The 23,116-nt window shown below is 43.6% G+C and overlaps 1 protein-coding gene across 1 annotated transcript in view; it reads left to right on the plus strand.

Moving 5' to 3' along the window:
- Positions 1-23,116, plus strand: part of LPAR3 (lysophosphatidic acid receptor 3) — a 75,488-nt gene that overhangs the window by 878 nt on the left and 51,494 nt on the right. The gene's annotated exons all lie outside the window — the stretch shown is intronic.

The following is a 23,116-nucleotide window of genomic DNA, read 5'->3' on the forward strand; positions in this document are numbered from 1 at the left end:
TAGAAATTTCTCAGGCATGTAATTTGAGGAGTGACAGTGAATATTGGAAACAATTTAATCTTATTAAGGTAATCATTAAAACCGTCCTCCAAAGCATTTGTAGGTCTTTTTTTGTTGTTGTTAATCCTTACCTGAGGATATTTGTTCCACTGATTTTTAGAGAGAGTGGAAGGGAGGGAGAGAGAGACAGAGACATCAATGTGAGAGAAACACATTGATTGGTTGCCTCCGATATGCTACCTGACGCCTAGGATGGAACTCGCAACCCAGGTAGGCACTCTTGACTCGGAATTGAAACTGAGACCCTCTGTGGGGCTGGCCGTCGCTCCAAACTGAGCCACACAGGCCAGGGCTGTAGGTCAATTTCTAAGTGAGTCATTTCATGAACTATGCCCCCCACCCCTAATTTATTGCAACACATTGACCTCCTTGCTCCTGTGTCATCCCGAGTAGTACCTGGTCTTGGAATGTTACTTTGGAAGTTAAGGGCCACCTAACTTCTCATGGTTCCTACTTGTTTTTTATAAATTGGAGAATAAAATAAACGTTAGTCACAGAGGATTCCTTTATGAGTAGGTTATTCCATGCACTGCACCGCATTTCATTAACACATGAACTTTTGTATTGCGAAGGTTGCTGGTTTTCCAGTGAGCTATCAGTAGTTGCTAACCCTGCTCCCCATGAGACATTGGATCCACTTTTGTGTGGACTGTGGGGTGAGTACAATTTTCCTCACCAGCCCTCCACCCCCGCACCCACAGAAGTGATACAGTTAGAAATACAACCTTGGCTCTGTTAACACCATTCTTGTCTAAACAAACTGGGCTATTCTAAAAAAAACAGCAAGCAAACCCTGCCAGTAAGGCTTATGGATTTGAGATAAGCTTCCAGAGTTGTCTTTTGTGCCTTGAGTATGGGACTTAGTATCTTGACCCAGTATCTGGACATCTAACCATCTGGACATAACTTACATTGATTGTCATTACCATATAACTAGAAAAATAGATCATTTAGACACATTTTTCTTGTTGTTTTTTTTTTGGTTTGTTTGTTTTTTTGTCTTTAAAATTCAAACCTTTGTAGCTTTGATTTAAGTACAAATGGCACATCCTCTTTTTTAAGTCTGACAAATACATAAATCAACTACCAGACTCTATTCGATCAGATCTATTTTACATATCTGGCTGTTTTATAAGATGTCTGATAGAACAGATCTGTATGTTTTCTATGAATGAAGACTGAAATGAGAACACTAAAACACATGATTGTTTTTCGTGTATGTTCATCAGAACCTGTTTGAGAGTCTGCATCATGTTCATGCCCTCATTTTTCTAAAACACACGCGCACCCAGGAACAAATGCACACACAGCATTGTGGCCAGGCAGCCACCACGGAACATACTCTCCAAGTCATGTCCACATGCCTAAGGCTGACTGGTTCTCTCCCAGTTTTTCCGTCTTCCTGCTGAAGAGCAGAAATCTACCATAACTTAAGCCCAACTTCTTATTTCCTTGGGCTGGAGCAAGGAGAATCACTGTAACTCGAATGGGATTTACTACAGCTCAAATTACCCATTAGCCATTCTCCTGGGAGTATACATTAGTTAAAAATGCTTTCTGGCCTGTGATTATACCCAACAGGGTGGTTAAGTCTGATTGCAAGCTTCTAAATGGGAGAGCCCAGGCCCAGGGCATTACGAATGTGGTATAAAGAGCAGAGCAGGGCTCTGCAGTCAGACCAGCCTTTGTTCAGGCCAGGCTTTGCAACCTGGATGCATTGCTTTGCCTCTCTAAGCCTTCATTTCCCTGCAAAAATAAAGATTATATCCACCTCCCAAGATTAAAAGAGAAAAGCACTTAGCAGGGTCTCTGATATACAGGAAATATTCCTTAAATGCCAGTTACCTACTCTTTCTTCTAGATAGACATTGAAGTATTGACATTTCTGGAAACATGGGTGCAACTGTACATTGTTCTGGAAGAGCGCAAAGATAGATCCCTAAGCTGTAGGGGACTTCGAGAAGTTCCGCAAACTTTCCTTGCTTCCCCACTTCCTGGCTGTCGTCCTTTTGCTGTTTCCTCCATCATCCCTCCTGCGGGTACTGAGCCGCCTCCTCTCCGGTCTTGCTGGTGCTTTGTCCCTGGTACTGGATTCTGTATGTATGTGGAGGAGTCCCCTGGAGCTTAGTCCTGCTACGGATGGGAGAGGCGTCAACAGAAGCCCTGAGAGTCTGTGCCTTTACGATGCTGGGTTAGAGGGGCAGTTGGAGTCTGGGTTCTAATTCCCCCCACTTTTGTGAGCTCTTGTGACCTTGAATAAATTGCTTGTTACCTTTGAATTTATTTTCTCATTTACACAACGGAGATAATCCTTCCTTTTCTAGCTACCTGTGTGGGTTGTTGTCGGGTCCCCAGTAAGTCATGTATGAGAAAGAGCTTTGCACCCCATGAGATCTATATAAACATTAGAGTTAAAGAGGCAGGACCTCCAGATGTGGGACACCCCAGGCAGACTGTGCGGGGGTGCTACATCTCCATGTGGGTGTCAGGTGCACTGAGTGGCCATGGCTTCAGCTCCTCCACACCCCTCTCTCCCATCCTCTGATGTCAGATGAGACATCAAGGATGAAACCCTGCCACAGATTGAGAAACTGCTCTGTGAGGATACAAGAGGAAGATACATTTGAGGACTGAGATGATCTAATACTGTGCAAGCGAAGACACAGGGCAAAGTTCTAAAAAAGTTTTATTTCCCTTTTAGAATTATCTGTGCTATCTGCTCATCTCAGTTCTTAGTGGACAAAGACTGGGAGCTAACCAGCCAGTATGTCAGAGGAGAGCGGTGATGGCATCATCAGACGCTGAAGTGGGCGCCCTGCCCCGTCCTCCCTGCCCCGTGCCTTCTTGCTTACTTAGGTCTCTAGAGTTCACTCGGCAAAGCACTGAACTGACTCAAGGCGTTTCCCTCTCTCAAACAATTAAGCTAATTATTTAATTCGATCTAAAAGACGTGTGTTGCTGTCTGCCTGAGCTTTGTGGTGAGCCAGGTGAGTAGTAGGCAGCATGAGGAAGGTTCTGATTTTCTGAGTTGTACCCACGCCCTCTTCATTCCCCAGGCCAATGTCCTCATTCTTATTCCTCTTCATCTCCTGGCCTGGCCCCTAGCCTCCTGTCCTGTCTGCTTACTGCCTCGAACTCAGCCCTTGCTTATGATCCTGATGCAGTCCTGGCCCCATGGACCTTGCTTCTTCTCAGATGTGAATCATCCTTATACCCCAGGCTGGGCCATACTGGGTGTCACTCTGGAAAACAACCTACTTAGTGTAGCCTACCTCACCCCTTCCAAAGGACATCTGTTAGCCCTCCTGATTACTCACCAGCTAATCCCATGTCTTCATTGTTCCCTGGGACATGAGGCTGCAGTTTTACTAGCCTGGGCCTTGACTTAGCCATGTGCAAGTTCGGTGGTATCATCAAGGGAAGCTTGGCAGTTGGCATGGCTGGGTTGGAGGGCGCTTTAGCCTCTCTGTAAACTGTACCAGTTTGCCCAAAGGCCCTCCAGACAGACACGAGGTCTAAATAAAGCAGCGTGCTTGCTTTGTAAAAGCAGCTTTAAGGCAGCCCCCTAGGGTCCCCTTTCACCGAGACTGCCCCAGAGCCCCTCGGCAGAGATTCTGGAACTGCCCCAAGATGAACTTGGGCTAGCTAAGTCAAAGGTGGGCTGTGGAGTCGGTGAGAGTCTTTCACTCCAAACACGAGGCTCAGAGTCCTTGGGAGTAACTAGTAATTGAAGACCAAAGCAAGGGATCAGATACAGAACATCAGTGTATCACTTGCCTCCTGCCCTGGTTGATTTTTAATAGGTCAGTCCTTTTATGGGCGCCCCCCCCCCCGACTAAACTGTCATATGGATCTAGCAAATCAAAAATAATTACAATCTTTTTCTCTGTCCCCATGGCATTTAGATTAGTCTGTGTTGGGTGATAGATATGAGGAGGTTTATGTAGAAAGTGGCTCCTGAGATCATGGAGGCCAAGAAGTCCCAGGCGTTCATCTGCGGGCTGGAGCACCAGGAAAGCGGGTGGTGCCGTTCAGTCTGAGCCTGAGAACCAGGAGCACTGATGTCCACGGCAGGAGAAGATACATGACCCAGCTCACGCCACAGGGCAAATTTGCCCTTCTTCTACCTTTTTGCTCTATTCGGGCCCTCAGTGTATCACAGGAGGCCCACCCACATTGATGACAGTCATTTTCTTTACTCAGTCTACTGATTCAAATGCTGATTTCTTCCAGAAACACCCTCACAGACACACCCTGATAGTGTTTTATCGGCTATCTGAGCATCTCTTAACCCAGCCAAGTTGACACATAAAATTAATTATTGTACCTTCAAATCAGAAAATGGAATTGATACAACACTACCATCCAGTCCACTGAGCCCATCCATATTTCACCAGTTGCCCCCAAATGTCTTTTTTTCCTGTCTGATCTAGGATCCATGTTAAATTTGTCATGTCTCTGCTGGAGTAGTTCCCCAGGCTTGCCCTGTTCCTGAAGTCCTTGCAGTTGTACAGGTCTTAGACTGTAGGTCTTACATTCTGTAGGATGACTCAACCAGTGTCTGGCAGGTATTTCTTCAGAACCAGACTCAGGTCATGTGTTCTTGGCAGGAATACATGCTCTGCTCTTCTTAGTGCATAACATTAGATGGTACCAAATGTCAACCAGTCCCACTACTGGAATATTGGCCTTGGTCACCTGGCTGGTTATGTTGGTGTCTACCAGATCTTCCCAACCTAAATTTACCATTTTCCCCTTTGAAATGTATTGGTGTTTGTGGGGAAGTATTCTAAGGTTATGCTAATAGCCTGTTTCTCATTAAATCTCCACCTACAGCCTTATCATATTGCTGGCATCTTCCTGAATCAGCAACCTCTATGAAGGCTGCCAAATAGTGATTCTTTATTTCTGTCACTCCTACATGTATTCGTTGGCATTCTACTACAAGGAAGAACTTTTTCTCCCTCGTTTACTTACTAATTTATATTAGGAGGTATTCATGGATTTCCTTTGTATGCACTATGTTGAGATCTGTTACTGTCACTATTTTGATGCTCAAATGGTCCTCGGTTTGGCAGGTGGGGAATTGCTTTGAGCTGGCCTTTTGACATCCCTATCATTCACTGAGCACTTGAGAAATGCCTGGCGCTACATGATAATCGAGGTGTATCTTGTACTTTCTCTGACTTAGTTATTCCTCCCTTTTGGTAGAGAATAGTATTTAGAAACCAAGATATGGAAGGTTAATTGTGCCCATTGTCACTGGGGTTTCATTGCTTTAGGTCTTTGAGAGAACAAAGCTGAGAAATATAAACAGAAACATTTATAAATTTTTCTATGTTAGGCCATGGATTAAAATCATTCATTCATACTGATACCTCCAATTCCAATCCGACACCCAGGGATCTTTCTATTCTTTCCTTTTTATAGCTTAAAAAAAGTTGTTTTTAGAGAGAGAGGAAAGGAGAGGGAAAGAGGGAGAGAAACATCAATGTGAGAGTGAAACATTAATCGGCTGCCTCCTGCATGCCTCCTACTGGGGATCAAACCCGTAACCCTGGCATGTGCCCTGACTAGGAATCTAACAGGCAACACTTTGGTGCACTGGATGATGCCCAAGCAACTGAGCCACACCAGCCAGGGCTCTCCTTTATGTCTTTGTACATATCGTCTCAGGCAGTTAGAAAACTTGATCCCATTATCTTTGCTATTATACTTATTTGCTCAAAATAGCCCATTCCCCAACCAGAGACCATCCTGTCTCCTCTGAGCCCACCTCCCTTCCCCCCCCAAGAGGCAGGGGCCTCTTGTCCTTGGCTGCCAGGCCTGCCAGCCCGTGTGTCTTTGCAGCTTCATTATCAGCCTCCAGTCCCTCCAGCTCACCGCTCTATGTGGCTTCCCAAGCAAGTTGCCCAAGCCTCTGTGCGTGCGATTCCCTGAACTCCCTCTCATCATACTGCGTTCTCAGCCGATGTTTATCCCTCAGTTCTGGGGAAGGAAAGAAAGAAGGCAACGGAAGAGGGACGATGGGAATGAAAAGGAAGCAAAGATAGAAATAGTATACACATTTTTAAAGCTTTTGATACATGTTGCCAAATTGCACTCCTAAAATGTTGTATCAACTTACATATTCACTATTATGAATGTCATTTTCTCTATACCCATTCCAACACCGAATTTTATCTATACGTCTGAATGTTGTCCATCTGATCACACGTTACTTTTGTCTCTGTTACAGCTCATACCACAGTCAACTCTGTATTATACTTCATTCTGTGTCTCATCTTATCCTTTGGATCAGGGTCTCTGAGCCTTGGTACCACTGACATTGGGCTGGATATTTCTCTGTTGCAGGGCTGTCCTGTGCATTGTATCATGTGTAGCAACCACTCTGGCCTCCACCCTCTACATGCCAGTAGCACCCCTCAGTCATATCCACCACAAGTATCTCCAGATATTGGGAGATGTCCCTGGGGAGAGTGGAGGATTAGCCCTGGCTGAATATTCATTGCTCTAGATTACAAGTTTCCTGAGTGCATTTTACATCTGTATACATGTTTTTGTGTATCTGTCTTTCTCCTGCATGTAGTGAACAGTGGGGATGAGAGGAACCAGTGGTTGGGTAGAATCCACTATGATGGGACCAGTGGATCTTGCCCATGGCATGTATGCAACTCTCCACATATGCAGAATCCACGAACATCTGGCAGAGGGAAAGGACAAGCGATGTCAGCAAGGGTGCTACCAGGTCATCACTAGTCCTTCTCAGTTAATTTCCAGTCTGATTCCTGTGGCCTGGTTCAACTGGTAGACTGGTTGATGGCAAAGTAACATGCGTTAGGAGAAGGTGTCTCTTATGTAATTCAACATGTTAGAAGTCAGCTGGTTGCTTGCTCTTCTGAGCTTTCTCTGAAACAGGCCAACTGACTAATCATTGTTATTTCCTATCATATATTTAGAGTTTTATTCTGTCATTTTTGTTTGATTATGTGAACTTTTCCCTGTAAACTCCTGTCAGAAATTCTGAATAGAGATATACTTACAAATTTTTGTTGACATTTACCATAAGCATAGTATATTTCTTCTAGAATCAGTAAATGCTTGTAAAAGGCATTAATGTTGTGATAGAAGCAAATCTGCATGTTTCATCTCTTGGGGGAGAGGGGCATAGAATTAACCACTGAAAAAAGGCCAGGATGATGGCAGCTGGTCAGATGAATCGGTGTCTCCAGGCTTGGTTTTCCTCTCTGTAGAACAGGGAGGCGCTGCCAGCGTCATGGAGCAAATGGGAGGAGAGATGTGCACGCACTTTGAGGTCATGCACTGGTATATCAGTGACAGTATTTGGGTGAATTACTCTAAGATCCAGATAGAGTGGTCTAGAAGAAGTATAATAATAGAATCAGAAGGTTAAACATGAGGTTTTTCAACCCAGCTGGCTAGCCTTCTCTTACACATATTCATCCAGAACTAAATGTTTTGCATGGTTGTGAGAAACACCAGTTTATGACTGGACAGAGTAGAGAGGAGAAGGCCCTGGTTTTAGGGGTGGTTATTCCAGGAACCCAACCAGCCTGAGGGAGGGGGTTTCCCCTGTTGGTCTCCCTTCCTTGGTAGTCACCTTTCTCTCCTAACTCTTGGGAACAGCCTTGCTCTGTGGCTTACTGGACTTGTCTGACTCAGAAATGAGCTGAGGCCTTTCCATGGGCTATATCATTCATTTTGTCCCAATAACCCAACAAGTTAGAGTTTCTCTCCCTTTTGCAGCAGAGGAAATTGAGTCTCAAAGAGGGTAGGTAACTTTCCTCGGGTCCTACTAATAAATAGCAGTAATACAATTAATACTGTGTGTCAGAAGCTATTCTAAGCACCTTATTTAAATCTCCCAGCAGTCTTAGGAAAAAGGTGCTGTTATTATCCCTATTTTATAGGTGAGGAAATTAAGGCACAGAGAGGTTCACTAACTTGCCGGTATGCAAGGCTTCAGACTCAGGCCAGCCATCTTCAGAGGTCATGCTCTTTTGCATGTGGATAGCTAGTTTCCCGAAAAGAACCTGTTGAAGATGCTACCTTTTTCCTGCGGTGTACTCCTGGCACACTTGCTGAACGTCAGTTGACTGTATAAGCATGGGTTTATTTCTGCTCTGTCTGTTTCTTTGGTCTATAGATCTCTCTTTATAGCAATACCATATTGTGTGTGTGTTTTTAAGAATTTGTTTTTTGGAGAGAGAGGAAGGGAGAGGGAGAGAGAGAGAGAAACATCAATGTGAGAGCAAAACATCTATCGGCTGCCTCCTGCACGCCCTCTACCAGAGATTGAGCCCGTAAACCAGGCATGTGCCCTGACCAGGAAAGGAACCAGCAACCTTTGGTGAGTGGGACAATGCCCAGCCAACCGAGCCACATGATCCGGGGCAGTACCTTATTGTTTTGATTACTGTAGCTTTGTAATAATATATTTTATATATATACATATACTTTTTATCCTCGCCTGAGAACATTTTTTTGCTTTTATCTTCAGACAGAGTGGGAGGGAGGGGGAGAGAGAGAGAGAGAGAAACATCAACGAGAGAGGTACGTGCCCTTAGCGGGTACTGAACCCAGAAATGAGGTGAGGATAATATATATATATAATATCCTGAGGACATTTTTCCATTTTTTATTCAGATAGAGTGGGAGGGACAGAGAGGAAGAGAAAGAGAGAGAGAAACATTGACGTGAAAGGGACACATCGAGTGGCTGCCATCCGCACAACCCAGCCAGGGCCAGGGAGAAACTGCAACCGAGGTACACACCCTTAGTGGGAACCGAACCCGGGTCTCTCCGAACCGCAGGCCGACACTCTAACCACTGAGCAAAACTGGCCAGGGCTGTAATAATATATTTTAAAAATCAGGAACTAGGAGGCCCTCCAAATCTGTTTTTTCTCAAAATTGTTTTGGCCCTGTGGGATCCTTTGTATTTCTATGTGACTTTTGGGATTTTTTTTTTTTTTTTCTGTAAAAATTTTTGTTATTGAACTTTTTTGGAAAGTATGATCAACCATTTATTGAGTCCTTCCTAGGTGCAATGCATCTTGCACTTTATAAACATAAACTTAATTTAGTCCTTTCAACAATCTGATGTGTCAGGTGTACTTATTATGCCAGTTTTAGAGAGAAGGAAAAGGCCCTGTGCCAGGTTGGAGTCATTGCTGAAAGTGGTGAACCTGCTTCTGAGTCAGGTCCAGCAGATGCCAGGCCTGCGCCCTTCCCCTCAGTACCCTGCCCACTGTGAGCCACAGGCCCCATGCTTTCCTGGAGAGGGTTAGTTTACCAGAACTCCACAGGTCTGGCCTTCCCTTCTCTAACCTTTTAGCTACCCATGCTAAAATGTTCATTAGTGCTTTTTTTTAAATCCTCACCTGAGGATATTTTTACATTTATCTTCAGACAGAGTGGGAGGGGGAGAGAGAGAAACATCCATGTGAGAGAGACACCTTGATTGGTTGTCACCCACACGACCCCAAGCGGGGCTGCCGGTGAGCCGCAACCGAGGTACGTGCCCTTAGTTGGAATTGAACCCGGAACTCCCTGGTCCGCAGGCCGACACTCTAACTGCTGAGCGAACCCGGCCAGGGCTGTTCATTAGTTCTTTATGCTGACTGAAAAACACCTATTATCCAATGGAAGAACAGAAACAAGAAAACCACAAAAACAAAAACAAAAAACTCCCATTCAGAAGAATGGGAGATATGTGCATAGCAGCCACGCATCCCTGAGAACGATGAGGCCCTGCTGAGCAGGAGTTACTCAGCCCTCTGTGCCCTGGCTGTGGAGTCAGTTTGGGGGTTGGTACCCCTCAGGGAGCAGCCTCACAGGGCCCTGACTGTGACTCTGTCCCCTGGGAAGTTCTTCCTTGTCTATTACCCCCCATGGCGGCACCTGAAATCCGTGTTGGAAAGTGTGTGCTTCTTGGGGGAGAATGGACGTGGGCCTTTCCAAGCCAAGCTGTGGCCTCTATGGCAGTATAATTATTTAAGGTCATAGGCTTCTTTCTGATCTTGTTGCATCTAGTCCATTCCCCTTGCCCGTTACCACATCCAGATTCTTGGTGGTCTCTGCTTGAGGTCCTCTACAGCACGGCCAGGGCAGGGAGCCGCACCCTTGCTCCGCCTTCACCGTGGGTCTGTGTTCCTTTGGTTCCACGGCAGCATCTCGTGGGGAGGCCTGGGAGGCGTCAGTGGCCATGCTGTGTCCTGCTCTTCGGAATTACTGAAACAGTTAAGTTCTCTACTCTTCCAGGGCGCTCAGTTTCTGGATGCTGTCTATTCTTTTCCACCTCTGCTTACACAACTGACAAGTAGTTCTGGCCTGAGCTCATCTCCTTTTTGAAATGCTTGCTGAGTGGCTCGGATCAACCAACACTCTCGCATTCTGTTTTTTTCCAACACCTTCACCCAGAGCTACAGGCTGCCTAGGCCAAGAGGCCCCAAACACGGTGACTTGATGAAAACAAAGACATACGTTTATTTTTCTCTGGTGAACCATCCCAAGGTGAGTGGTTCAGGTTCGAAGGGTCCCTTACCTCTTGTCGCTCCACCATCTGCGAGGGCCGTGCTTCTAAGCTGCATTGTTGAAAGACTGGCTTCTTAATTTCTAGTACTTCTTGTTTATACTCCACTGATCACCCATTTGTATTTTATAACAATGTCAAGTTACTGTAAACATTTGTAAGTGTTTATTCACAATTTCTGTACTTATCTCCTCGTGGATGGAAACTAGTGTGTGTCCTGCTTTGAGCCATGCGTCAGGGCTTTGCCTGGTCTGGGGAATCGGTCTGGATCGCAGGCCTGTCTGTGTTCCAACTTGCAGGAGAAGCACCACTCGGTGCTTAGGGACGACTGGAAGTGGCACACTTCATTTAGGCTCACCTTCGGTTGGGGAGGACTAAGTCACGTGCCACCCTAGCTACGAAGTCTGGAAAGTGAAGTTTATCACTCTGTAAGAAGAGGAAAACCCAACTTAGCAGTGTCTGCCATAGAATGTAGAGCCTGATAATGATACAGAAAATAATTGCAAGAGCAGTTTCAGGGCAGTATACAATGTACAATTATTAATGCATTTGAAGAACAGCTGAATTTGGTGTCATGTCACCCAGGACAGAATTCCGTAGAAAAAGGGAGTCCTGGGGTCTTGCTGGACCTGTGATTCACAGGTTGGTAGTGTGGTGAGGTTAACAAGGGGAAGTTCACGTGAACAGAGGCTGAGGACCAGTCTTGGGGAATACCAGAAACCACATGCTCGGGTTTGAGCTAGAACCCACAAGCGTGCTGGGGCAGGAGCCTCTGCAGGGCTGGGGCACTGCAGCAGGCAGGACCCGGGGGCAGGGGCATCAGGGAAGGGAGCCTCCATGTCTACCCTGTGCCCAAGCAAAGCACCAGGAAGAGGGAGAACTATAGGGCCTGCCAATGTGAGTTAGATGGAGCCTCCCCAGTTCCAGACCTCTGCTGACTTGAGGAAGCTGCATTGCAGACACCTGCTGAGGCCCCAGGCCAGCGTCACCTTAACCCCCTCCCCCTTAAAGACCTGCTGTTTAAACTCGAAACTGTATTCCTGCTTGTGGCCTGTCATCTCCAACAGCGGAACTGAGGGAGATTGAGAGTTCTAACCTGCATACCTGCTACCCTCATGGCGATGTCTTTCTTGCTTATTTTGGAGGCAATTTGAGAGCTTAGCAAGAGAGAGACAGGATGTGAGAGGTGTCAGGGCTTGAGATTATTCGGGAGTCGTCACATAGAGGCCATAATTGAAGCAATAGCAGTTCTAGTGGACGAAAGTTTAAAGGGAAAAAGGGAGGGCCGAGTCCAGGAGGTGCACACTGCAGGGCTGAGGGAGGAACAGGAGACAGTGCTGAGCGCAGGGGGCTGAGGTCCAGGAGAGGACAGGCCACACAGGCTTGGGAGGGGGGTTTTAGGAAGGGAATACATTATGTGTCAATTCCCACAGTGAAACTAAAGAAGAAAAGGACTGGACACGTGATTTGGGAATTATTCAATCAAATGAGCACATTTTTATTCTGTGCCGATTACAAGCAAGTTTCTGTGTTTGTGCTTCAAAGAACAGGGAGACAGAAGATGCTGGTTCTGCTCCCAGCAGACTTAGAAGTGAGGTTAAGACAAACAAATATTTAATACAGTATGTGGAAGACTATAGGAGAGGTTCCAAGAATTCGTCTGCCAAATTTCTTGAAAGAATAGCCTACCTATACTTTCCTTCTACTTCCATCTCACCCAAGCGTTACTCAGTACAGTGTGATCAGGTTTCTGTCTACTCTACTTCCAGCCAGCTAACTGAAACGAACCACCATGTGAGCCAAGCCTTTGTGCATCGACTGCATGCCCCGATGTTGGGCATCGGGTGCACAAACCTGAGTGAGAGATTCTTCTAGCCCTTGAGAAGCTCACAGTCTGGCCATGCGGGCTGACACGGAGGCAGAGAATGCTACCGTGGTGCACAGTCTGGGTTTCCCCTCCCCCATGGCTAACAGAGAGTCTAAATCTAGTAAATAAAAAGCCACTTTAGGAGAACCAATGGATGTATGTATGAAAGGTCCACTTGTATAGATTTGTATAGGTTCCAGATCTCGGATTGCCTCTCATGTTTGTATTCCTGTGGAAGAGCAGAGGTTAAAAAAAAAAAAAGCTAGAATAAAATGAAGCTATGGATGGAATAGGGACAAGCTTTTTCCTGAGTCCCCAAGCTTTTCTTGTCTACTCAGGGACTATGTCTGGCTCGTGTCCCCAGGGTCTAAAGACCTGTTGCATTTATAGCATCTCCACCAGGGCTGCAGACTACAGAACTTCTGGGAGAGCAGCACTTACCCAGCACTCCTGAGTGCATCCTCCTGATGCATCCTCCTGAGTGGCATTTCCAGCAGCAGAGCTAGCATCAGGAGGATGCATCAGTGATGCCCACCAAAATGCAGTCCCTGTAACCAGGTCTGTGTTGCTTTTGCCTCGCGCCAGGCTGCAGGGCGCCCGTGGCTCAGGCTGTGCCCTCCCCCTTGCCCTCTTCACAAGCCTCCTATGGAAAAGTCTACTGCTTCCTTCTCTGCAGTGTCATATTTCAAGCCTGGCTGAATCTTAGGTCCAAGTTAACACTTAAATCCATGTCATTTATTTCCATGGTACACAAGACTAGGAACACAGAGAGAGTTGGAACTGGTCCTGGCTTGCGCTGGGCCTCAGACATAGGCTGCGCTGTGCAGGGCTCTGCTGGAATCCAGCGCAGTCATGTCTGTTTTACGTAACCCCTATAACTGTGGATAAGTCACTCGTTTATTGAATCACTATGTGTAGAGGAATTTACTAGGGTTCTGGTATGTGTAGGGGACATGGCGGGCATCAGAAGAACTGTGTTCCTTGTCCATACAGACAAGGTTTCTTCCTCTTTCCTTCCTTGACAGTGACTGTGTTTATAACCAGAAAATGTTATGTGTTCTAGAGCTTCAAATAACACTTTTTGCTGTATCACATTGTGCTTTAAATGACATCTGTATTATTCAGAGTTCCACGGGAAACAGGCAACCCAGTCAAACTGGTCGTTGGAGTGGGGGATGGTAAATTGGTAACTGTAGGAGGGCAGAGTTCATGTAAACCAACAAGAGAAGGTGTAGCTGCAGTGCCCTAGAACTAGAAACAGCAAAGAGCAGTTAACACCCCTCAACCTGAAAGAGAAGGTAGGGAGAAGGAGAGGCTGCCTGATAGGAGCCAACCTAGCCAACAAGGCAGAAAGGGAGCAGGGGTCATATCTCAGCCTCCTCCAGATCTCTGGCCCCACCTCTCATCCACCTCACTGATAGGAGCTGGAAGGCGAGGAAATCTGTTGATGCGGCCCTGCAAGAGCAGATGGAGAGGTCGGAGAGTGGAGCTGGACGGGCCAGTGATGAGGTCAGACACAGCATTCAGAGGCCTTTCACATGCATGTCCATGACCTGGCTGTCTGCACAGATGTGGCTGGGGTGGGAGAGTGAGGCAGGATGATGGGGCGGGCTGTGAGCCTCTTGCTTTAGTGATGAACCTGCTTTCTGACCAGTGTCGAATTCAGCTGGGACTCTGGCTTGTAGCAATAGCACCACTCTGCTTTCCGATCTCTGAAGCCTCGATTAAAACAACTGATTCCCACTACAGATACATGCTTTGGAAACGTGAGTTCCTTTCCTATAGAGTTTCAGGAGGCAGCCCGGCACTAACCTGGGCTGGTGTGTCGAGAAGCAGGGAGGGACCACTGCAGATCACTACTGACCTGTCGCTGGTAACGGGTAATTTGGAACAAACCATGTAGAGCAAGAGACTCTTGAACATTGTCAGAGCCGGAAGCAGGAGGCGGGGGTCACGAAACGGAGTAAGCCGGGATGCGGTACCGTAGTTAGGTCAGGACAAGCAGTTTGGACTGAAATTTGGTCTGTTGTTAATTCTGCAACATGAAGAAATCTAATTTTCTTCTGTGGGAAGTCATTTGCTGTGAGGAAGCACTTTGAAATTTCTCAAACTACATTTTCACCAAGTGATGACATTCTTTGTACAAGAAGACTCTCTCTTTAAATTTTGGCATATTCTCCTGCAAAGCTACTGACATATGATTACACAACGGTCTAAGGATTGTTTTCCACATAATAGAACATACACAGTTATGTTATTTATGCATATTATTAATTCTGAGCATTTTGATTAGCATCTTTACTTTTAAGACGGTCAAAGGATAAAATTTATCTATCATCTTTCTAGCCTAATGAATTAAGTGAGATTAAAATTGTACAATTGAGGTGGTGAACACACAATACAATTGTACAACTGAGGAGGTATTGTAGAATTGTTTACCTGAAATCTACATAATTTTAGCCCTGGCTGGTTTGGCTTAGCAGTTGGAGCGTCAGCCTGTGGACCAGAGAGTCCCGGGTTTGGTTCCTGCTAGGGGCACGTACCAAAAAAAACAAAACAAAACTACATAATTTTATTAACCACTGTCACCCCAATAAGTTCAATTAAAAATGAATTTGCTGATCCATGTGAAATCTGGCTGTCACCTCTTTTTATTTGGTTTAGTTCTGTATGTTTTCAAGTTTGCTTTCCTGTTTAATCTAGAGGTTTAAGATAGTCTTTAGTCATCAGCGACAACCAGGGAACGATAAACTTGATCACAGTTGTTTATTAAACAAGTCCTAGGGTAGAGGTTGTGCGTGTATACCACAACCTGTAAATCACCCGCTCAATGGAAAGAGAAGAAGCAGTTGAAACGGCTGACAGACAGCAGGCTGTCCTCCCTACCTACAGGGCTCACAAACAGGTGCTGACAGTAAGTACCCTGTTTCTGCTCCGGCTTGGTTTACCCGTGTGTCACCACTTCCGAGCTGGAGATGACTTCAGGCACAGAAGTTTCTCATTTCCCAAGCACAGCCTGTGCGTACCTGCCTCTCTGTGTGGCTGTTGTCTTTACCACCAAGTAGAGGCCGTGGGTGTGTTGTGGAGACCTGTTTATATGTAGAGAACAGAGGATCCAAATTACAACAATTTCCTGTGCCTGAGACTACCATACGATCTTAAAAAACCAAGTACCGAAACTTTAGCGAGGTCGAGTTTAGCTTCTAGTGCAGAAATGACCTAGTGCATTAGGATAGGGTGGCCACTTTGTAACTGCCCTCCACTTAACAGGCTTAACATCTGAGCTTTACCCAGTAATATCAGAGGCTTCCAATGCTCTAATTACAGACAATATCCTTTTGCATTGACTCTCAAACAAATTGCTATCCTTCAGTGTATTTTACCATAGCAGAGAGTAAAGTAACTGCTTATGAAACATACGACTTTATTTACTTTGAAATTACTGCAGTATAGTAGAGAGAATATCCTCCTCACTCTCATCTTTTTAAAACATTTTTTTTTAATATGTTTTTATTGCCCTGGCCAGTTTGGCTCAGCGGTTAGAGGGTTAACATACGACTTTATTTACTTTGAAATTACTGCAGTATAGTAGAGAGAATATCCTCCTCACTCTCATCTTTTTAAAACATTTTTTTTAAATATGTTTTTATTGCCCTGGCCAGTTTGGCTCAGCGGTTAGAGGGTTGGCCCGTGGACCAGAGAGGCCTGGGTTCAGTTCCCGCTAAGGGCACGTACGTCAGTTGCGGTTTGTCCCCGGCCCTGGTTGGGGTTGTGTGGGTGGCAACAAGTTGATGTGTCTCTCACATTGATGTTTCTCTCTCTCTCTTCTTCCTTCTCTCTCTCCTGCTCTGTCTGAAGATAAATGCAAAGGTGTCCTCGGGTGAGGATGAAAAAAAAAATGTTGTTATTGATTTTTTTAGAGAGAGAGAGAGAAGCATCAATCAGCTGCCTCCTGCACACCCCCCACTGGGGATCAGGCCCGCAACCCAAACATGTGCCCCAACCAGGAATCGAACCGGGACTTCTCAGTCCATGGAATGACGTTCAATCCACTGAGCCACACCGGCCGGGCACTGCCCCCCCTCCCCATCTTTTAAAAATAGTTTTAAAATTATTAATTTATAGGACAGTTTTACTTATATTTATTTATGGGACAGAAACATTGAGCAAATTGTATAGAATTCCCACATAATACCTCCACTTCTGCTCACAATTTTTTGTTATTAACATCTTATGTTAATGTACCCTTGTTGCAATTAATGATCCAATATGGATACATTATTACTAACTTACATCCATACTTTATTTAGAGCTCCTTCGTTTGTACATAATATCTTTTTCTGTTCCAGGATCTAGGATACACATTCTACTTAGGTGTCATGTCCCCTTAGGTTCCTCTTAGCTGTCACAGTACCTCAGATTTTGCTTGTTTTTGATGACTTTGACGATTTTTGAGGTGTCCTGGTCAGGAATTTTATAGATTGTCTCCCATGGGATTTGTCTGAAGTTTTTCTCATGATCAGGCTGGGGTTACGGGTTTGGGGAGGAAGGTAACAGAGTAATGTGCCATTCTTAACATATTCTATTGAGATTACAGACTAGCAACATGATTTATCACTGTTGATGTTGACCTTGATCACCTTGAAGTGGTGTTTGTCAAGTTTCTCCACTGAAGAGTGACTCACTCCCTACTTCTTCGTACTGTCCTCTTTGGGAGGAAGTCACTATGCATAGACCACACTCAAGGAGTGGGAGTTATGTTCCCCTCCTTTAGCGTGCAATAGCTCTATCATCTATCTGCAATTCTTCAGCATGGGAGATTTGCCTCTCCTTCCTCACTTATTTATAATTTTATTCAGTCATTTACTTACATTGGTATGGACTCTTGGATGTTCATTTTATACTTTGGGTTATAACACTTTGATTTTGTTGCTCAAATTGTTCTAGTTTTAGCCACCGAGTCCCCCTCTCTTTTGAAGTTATGTTCCCAAGAGGAGCCATAGTTTCTGATGTCTGGACTGACAAGGGAGAGGTCTCATTGCAGGACTGTCCTTCAGATCACGCTGTCTTGTCTGTTCTGATGAAGCCTCTGTTCAAGGCTGGCAAACACCCTTCCTCACACCTCTCAGCCAGCAGGGCTTGGAGCCAAGTCTCCAGAGGGAAATGAAAGAGTTGTGAGACCCAAATTAGAAAGTGTGCAGAAGAAGAAGGTAAGACTGCTCAGTGTGGGTAAACGGTCAGGGTGCATGCGGGCACATGTGCACAAGGACACCGCATTGAATTCTGCATTTAACAAGTGTTTACTCAGCGTCTGCTATGTGCTGGGCATCGTCCCAGGTAGAGGGGATGTGCCGTAACAGCACAACATCCCCGCCGTCCTCAGCACACGGGGAGATGGGCTGTCACCCCAGGTAGATAGTGTCAGGTATTGAGAAATGCTGTGAGGACAATAAGCACTAACACGCGAAGGTGCAGCAGGGTGGAGTGAGGTGCTCTTTTAGAGAGCAGCAGGGAAGGGATCTCTGATGAAGTGACATTTGAGCAGGCGTGAGGTGGAGACGTGAGCCCTTTGGGTTTCTGGGGAAGAGGTTCTGGGAAGAGGGAACAGCAAGTCCAAAGGCCTCAGGGGTCATATGTGGGTTTAAATCTCCCATGCTGTCCTGACTTTTCCATTAGCATGAATGATTAAAAGAATTCAGTGAGCAAACATGATTGCTTTTATGCAGGAGTGGTCTCTTTCCTGCTGAGCATGCCGACCAACCAAGCCCCCAGCTCCCATGTCGCCGGGGTTCCCAGAATGGAGAGGACGCTTCTACATTTGTGGACCAGAGGGGACGAAAACATGCCCAGTACCCAGTGACCTTGTTTGGACTACACCCCAATTCTGCCTTGGAGGAAGAGGAGAGTGGGGGTGAAAGCCAGCTGGAAGGCAGGCAGCGACTTGTCTCGTAGGATGTAACTAGAAATAAAAGCTGCTTGAGTGGTTTTCAGATGTCTTAATTTTCATAATTGTTTCCACATTATGGGTTGGCTGGACATTTTTTTTAGAGAATCAGGTTTGGGAGATTCTAAATGAAAGCTTTGCCATGAAGTTTTCATTTGGGTTCCACATATAGACTTTCTAAACTTTCATTTCATGAAGTCTTAAATTACTGAAGGTTGAAGTTGTGGTAATAGCTCCAGAGTTTAACATCTTTTGTTTCTGGGTCAGAACTATTCAAGCCCTTTATTCTTTTAGAATAAAAGAAAAGAAAAAAAGAAAAAAGAAAGAAAAGAAAATAGCTTAGGATTTGGCAGAATTGAAGTTTAGCAATGTTAAATTTATCTTGATGTTGACTGTATTGTATGGCCTGTTATCATAAAATTAGAAAATAATATCTTTAGAAAATGACTTATTTATGCTTCTTAGGGCTCTTAGAACAAAACAAATAAAAACACCAAAGACTCTTTAGAATACCCAATATTTTTATCGTGCGAGACAGTCTTCGGATGTCATTTGGTCGGGTAATTCTGTTTTGGTAGTTCTGTAGTTACCTTAAGTATGACGCTTGGTCTGTCTGATGCTTTGTCTGTGGAGAGATAGTGTAAGGTTGTAGAAAAGCATGTGTACCTGGGAGCTCAGCTGCTGCCGTGGAATCTGGGGCCTTCCCCTCACTGGTTATGTGACCTCAGGGAAGGGTGCTTCAGTTTCCTCTTCTGCAAAATCGCTATGATACGAGTATCTGCATTGCTGGGAGGCTTCAGTGAGATGACCCATGTAAATTGCTTAGTCTGGCACCAGGCACAACTAATCACTCAAATATCAGCAATTAAAAATACAGTGTCAGTAATGAAGTAGAGAGAGTAAGTAACTAACCCAAGGTCACGTAGTTAATAGGAAAGGAGTTCCTTAATTGGCATATTTAGTGGGTGACATGTAAGTCAGCAGAGGCATTTAATTGAACCTTTCATTTTAGTGGGGGAAAGATAGTGTAGGATGATGATTCATTCATTCATTCCACAAATGCCGATGCTGTCAACAGGAGCTTAAAAGGCATGGTGGGGGATGGGCTCTAAATGCGTAAACACAAAAGAAAATATGTAACAGATGGTAGGTGCTCTGGGGAAGATATAACAGGGTGCTCTGGTACTGAGATTGTGGGGTTACTTCCCCACCCCCTTTGGGCCACCATGAGCTTGTTCTCTAGATCTATGGGTTTGCTTTTATTTTGTTTTCTTACTTTTTTTTTAGATTCCACAAATAAGTATAATCATACGGTATGTGTCTTTCTCTGTCTGATTGATTTCACTTAGCACTACACCCTCCAGGTCCATCCATGTGTTTGCAAATGGTAAGATTTCATTCTATTTTATTGCTGAATAATATTCTATTGTATATACAGGGTGAGGCAAAAGGAGGTTTACAGTTGTTTGTATGGAAAATAATACAACTAACAAATAATAGTACAAGAATATTCTATGTTTCGTGTACTCACAACTGTAAACGTAATTTTACTCCACCCAGTATATACCACTTACGTGTTCGTTCATCTGTTGATGGATATCTAGGTGTTGTCCATATCTTGGCTATTATTAGCAATGTTGCAATGAACATAGGAATGCATCTGTGATTTCAAATTAGTGTTTTTGTTTTCTTTGGCTAAATACCCAGAAGTAGAATTGCTATATTGTATGGCAGCTCTATTTTTTAAATCCTCACCGTTAGATATTTTTTCACTGAATTTTTTCTTGTTTTTTTAGAGGGAGAGAGAGAGAGAGGGAGAGAAACATTGATGTGAGAGAGACACATCAGTTGGTTGCCTCCCGCACAACCCAGCTGAGGCCAGGGATTAAACCTGCAACTCAGGTGCGCACTCTTGATGGAATCGAACCCTTGACCTCTCATTCCTCGGGCTGACGCTTTACCCACTGAGCCAAACCAGTCAGGGCCTATTTTTAGTTTTTTTGAGGAATCTCCACACTGTTTTCCATAGTGGCTGCACCAATTTGTAACCCCACCAACAGTGTGTGAGGGTTCCCTTTTCTCCACATCCTCATTAGCACTTTTCATTTGTTGATTTATTGATGATAGCCATTCTGGCAGGTGTGAGGTGATATATTGTTGTGGTGTTAATTTCCCTGATGATTGGTGATGTTGAACCTCTTTTTATACGTCTATTGGCCATCTGTATTTCCTCTTTCGAGAAATGTCTATTCAGGTCTTGTGCCCATTTTTTATTTGAATTGTTTGGGTTTATTGGCATTAAGTTGTATGAATTCCTTATATATTTTGGTTATTAACCCCTTATTAGACATATATCATTTGGGAATATCTCCTCTGATTTTGTAGATTGCCTTTTCGTTTTGTTTATGGTTTCCTTCGCTGTACGGAAACTTTGTAGTTTGATGTAGTTTCATTTATTTAATTTTTCTTTTATTAACCTTGCCCAAGGAGACATAACCAAAAAGATACTGCTAAGAGAAATGTCAAAGAGTTTACTGCCTATGTTTTTTCTAAGAGTTTTATAGCCTCAGGGGTGTGGAGTGACTTTGTATTGATCAGAGAAGGGGATGTTTAGGCTAGGATCACAGACTAATATTTCAAGGTTTGAGAGAGGTCCAGAGGTGATAAATCAGATAATTTGTTACAAGTTTACCAAAGTTTTTGGTAGTTTCCTGCTAAGGAAATACAGTGATCTGTAGTTGATATGTATTGGTGATAGACTGGGACTGTCAACAAGCTTGGCAGTGTATGGCAGAGGAGAAAAATATCAAGAGTACTAATTCACAAAACTTCCTGTTATTCACTTTTGGAGCTCTGGGATGATTGAATTAGGAAATGTTTTATAGGCGAGTTGGGGGAAATGATGTCCTGATTTGGTTAGTTGTCAGCATATAAGGTTTTATGGTTATATAAGTAGAAAACTATTTTATTTTCATTATCACTGAAAAACTCTAAAGTGCGTTTTGCTGCTAAATGTAGTAATAATGACCATAAGTGAATCCTTGAGGCTTTTCCTTTGAACATTAATTTTGATGTTCAGACTGTAGTTGTCAAAGAAAGGTACAACACATTAAGTAGAATGTGTGCCCCTAAGAGAGAATTTGTACAGTAGCATGTAAAAGTCTACTTATTTATTACAGAAAATGTGGAATAGAAAAATCTGGAAAGAATTTTTTTTAATGACCCACAATTCCACCATTCTTAATATTACACTTTGAAATTAAAAATAAAACCTTTTTTCTGTAACTTTAAAAAATAGGACACCAACACACATTTACGTGTGTATATATGTATATAAATATTTGTATACATACACATACATATATAATTATTTGTAATTAAAGTAATGGCATATGTTTTTTCTCATATTAACACAACTTTGTGGTAATTGTGATTTTTAATGGCTGCATAATATTCTGTCCTGTGAAATATCTTTTACCAATTCCCTGAGTGAACTCTCTGGTTCTTGTCTGTTTCACCCAAAGGGAGAATCTGAGGCTCAGGGTTATAGGGAGCTGCTTGTCAGACGTTACAGCTAATCATGTTTTCTCTCATTTACAAGACAAAACTACTTCTCAGTTACATGTTAAAATATGTCTAAGAATGTGCCATTCTGGTTTTTATGGGGGAAAGTTGAATTTGAAGACCTTTGAAGTAAAAATCATTGAGCTTATTAAGATATCATATAATTACAAATTCAACCAAATTTATGAACCAAAAATAAAAAGTTAAGACTTCTGCCTGGCTGGTGTGATTCAGTAGTTGAGCGTTGATCCATGCACCAAGAGGTCCCTGGTTGGACTCCTGATCAGGGCATATGCTCAGGTTGAGGGACCGATCCCCAATGGGGGGCATGCAGAAGGCAGCCAATCTATGTTCTCTCTCATCAGTGTTTCTACCTCTCTCTCCTTTTCCCTTCCTCTCTCTCTAAAATCAATAAAGAAAAAAATAATAATAAAAGATAAGGCTCCTTCAAAAGAAAATTTTAAAGTTTTTTTTCTGGCATATTACTCTTGATACTACTGATGAATTAATCAAGGATAATATAATTTTAAATTAGAGATGTGTTTCTCTTAGGTATCTATAGCCTATAGCAAAATAAAAATAAAATTCATTATTATTCATTAGTGAAAGGACACATATTAATTGCATCATTAACAGTTCGCGTGTTTTTTTTTTTTGTTTTGTTTTTTTATTGTTTGACTTGAATTTCTGTATACTTTCAACATTGTTGAAAGCTGAATTTTCTCCTTGGATATTTAAATTGAATTTCACTAGATTAGTATCTTCCACTCAACTCCCATATGCTGCTAGTAGGATTAGAAATACAATCTGTCTCAAGAACAGTTTGACAATATGTATCAGAAACCTTTAAATGAATTTACATCCTTTACTTTGTCAACTTGAAGTCTGTGGATTAATCTTAAAGAAATAATTGGCCAAGTATGTAAAGATAAATGCACAAGAATGTAACCTTGCTTATAAAAGCAAAATACTGGAAACAACCTAAGGGTCTAGCATTTAGGGATCGGTTAAATGGAGTGTGGTATATTCTTATACTGGAATATTAGGAAGCTATTAAAATGATCAAATATATCTATATTTTTAATTTAGGAAAACTGTCACAATAAAGTGTAGATATATTGGCCTGT

Source organism: Molossus molossus, unplaced genomic scaffold (genome assembly GCF_014108415.1).
Source record: "Molossus molossus isolate mMolMol1 unplaced genomic scaffold, mMolMol1.p scaffold_m16_p_12, whole genome shotgun sequence".
Classification (NCBI taxonomy): Eukaryota; Metazoa; Chordata; class Mammalia; order Chiroptera; family Molossidae; genus Molossus; species Molossus molossus.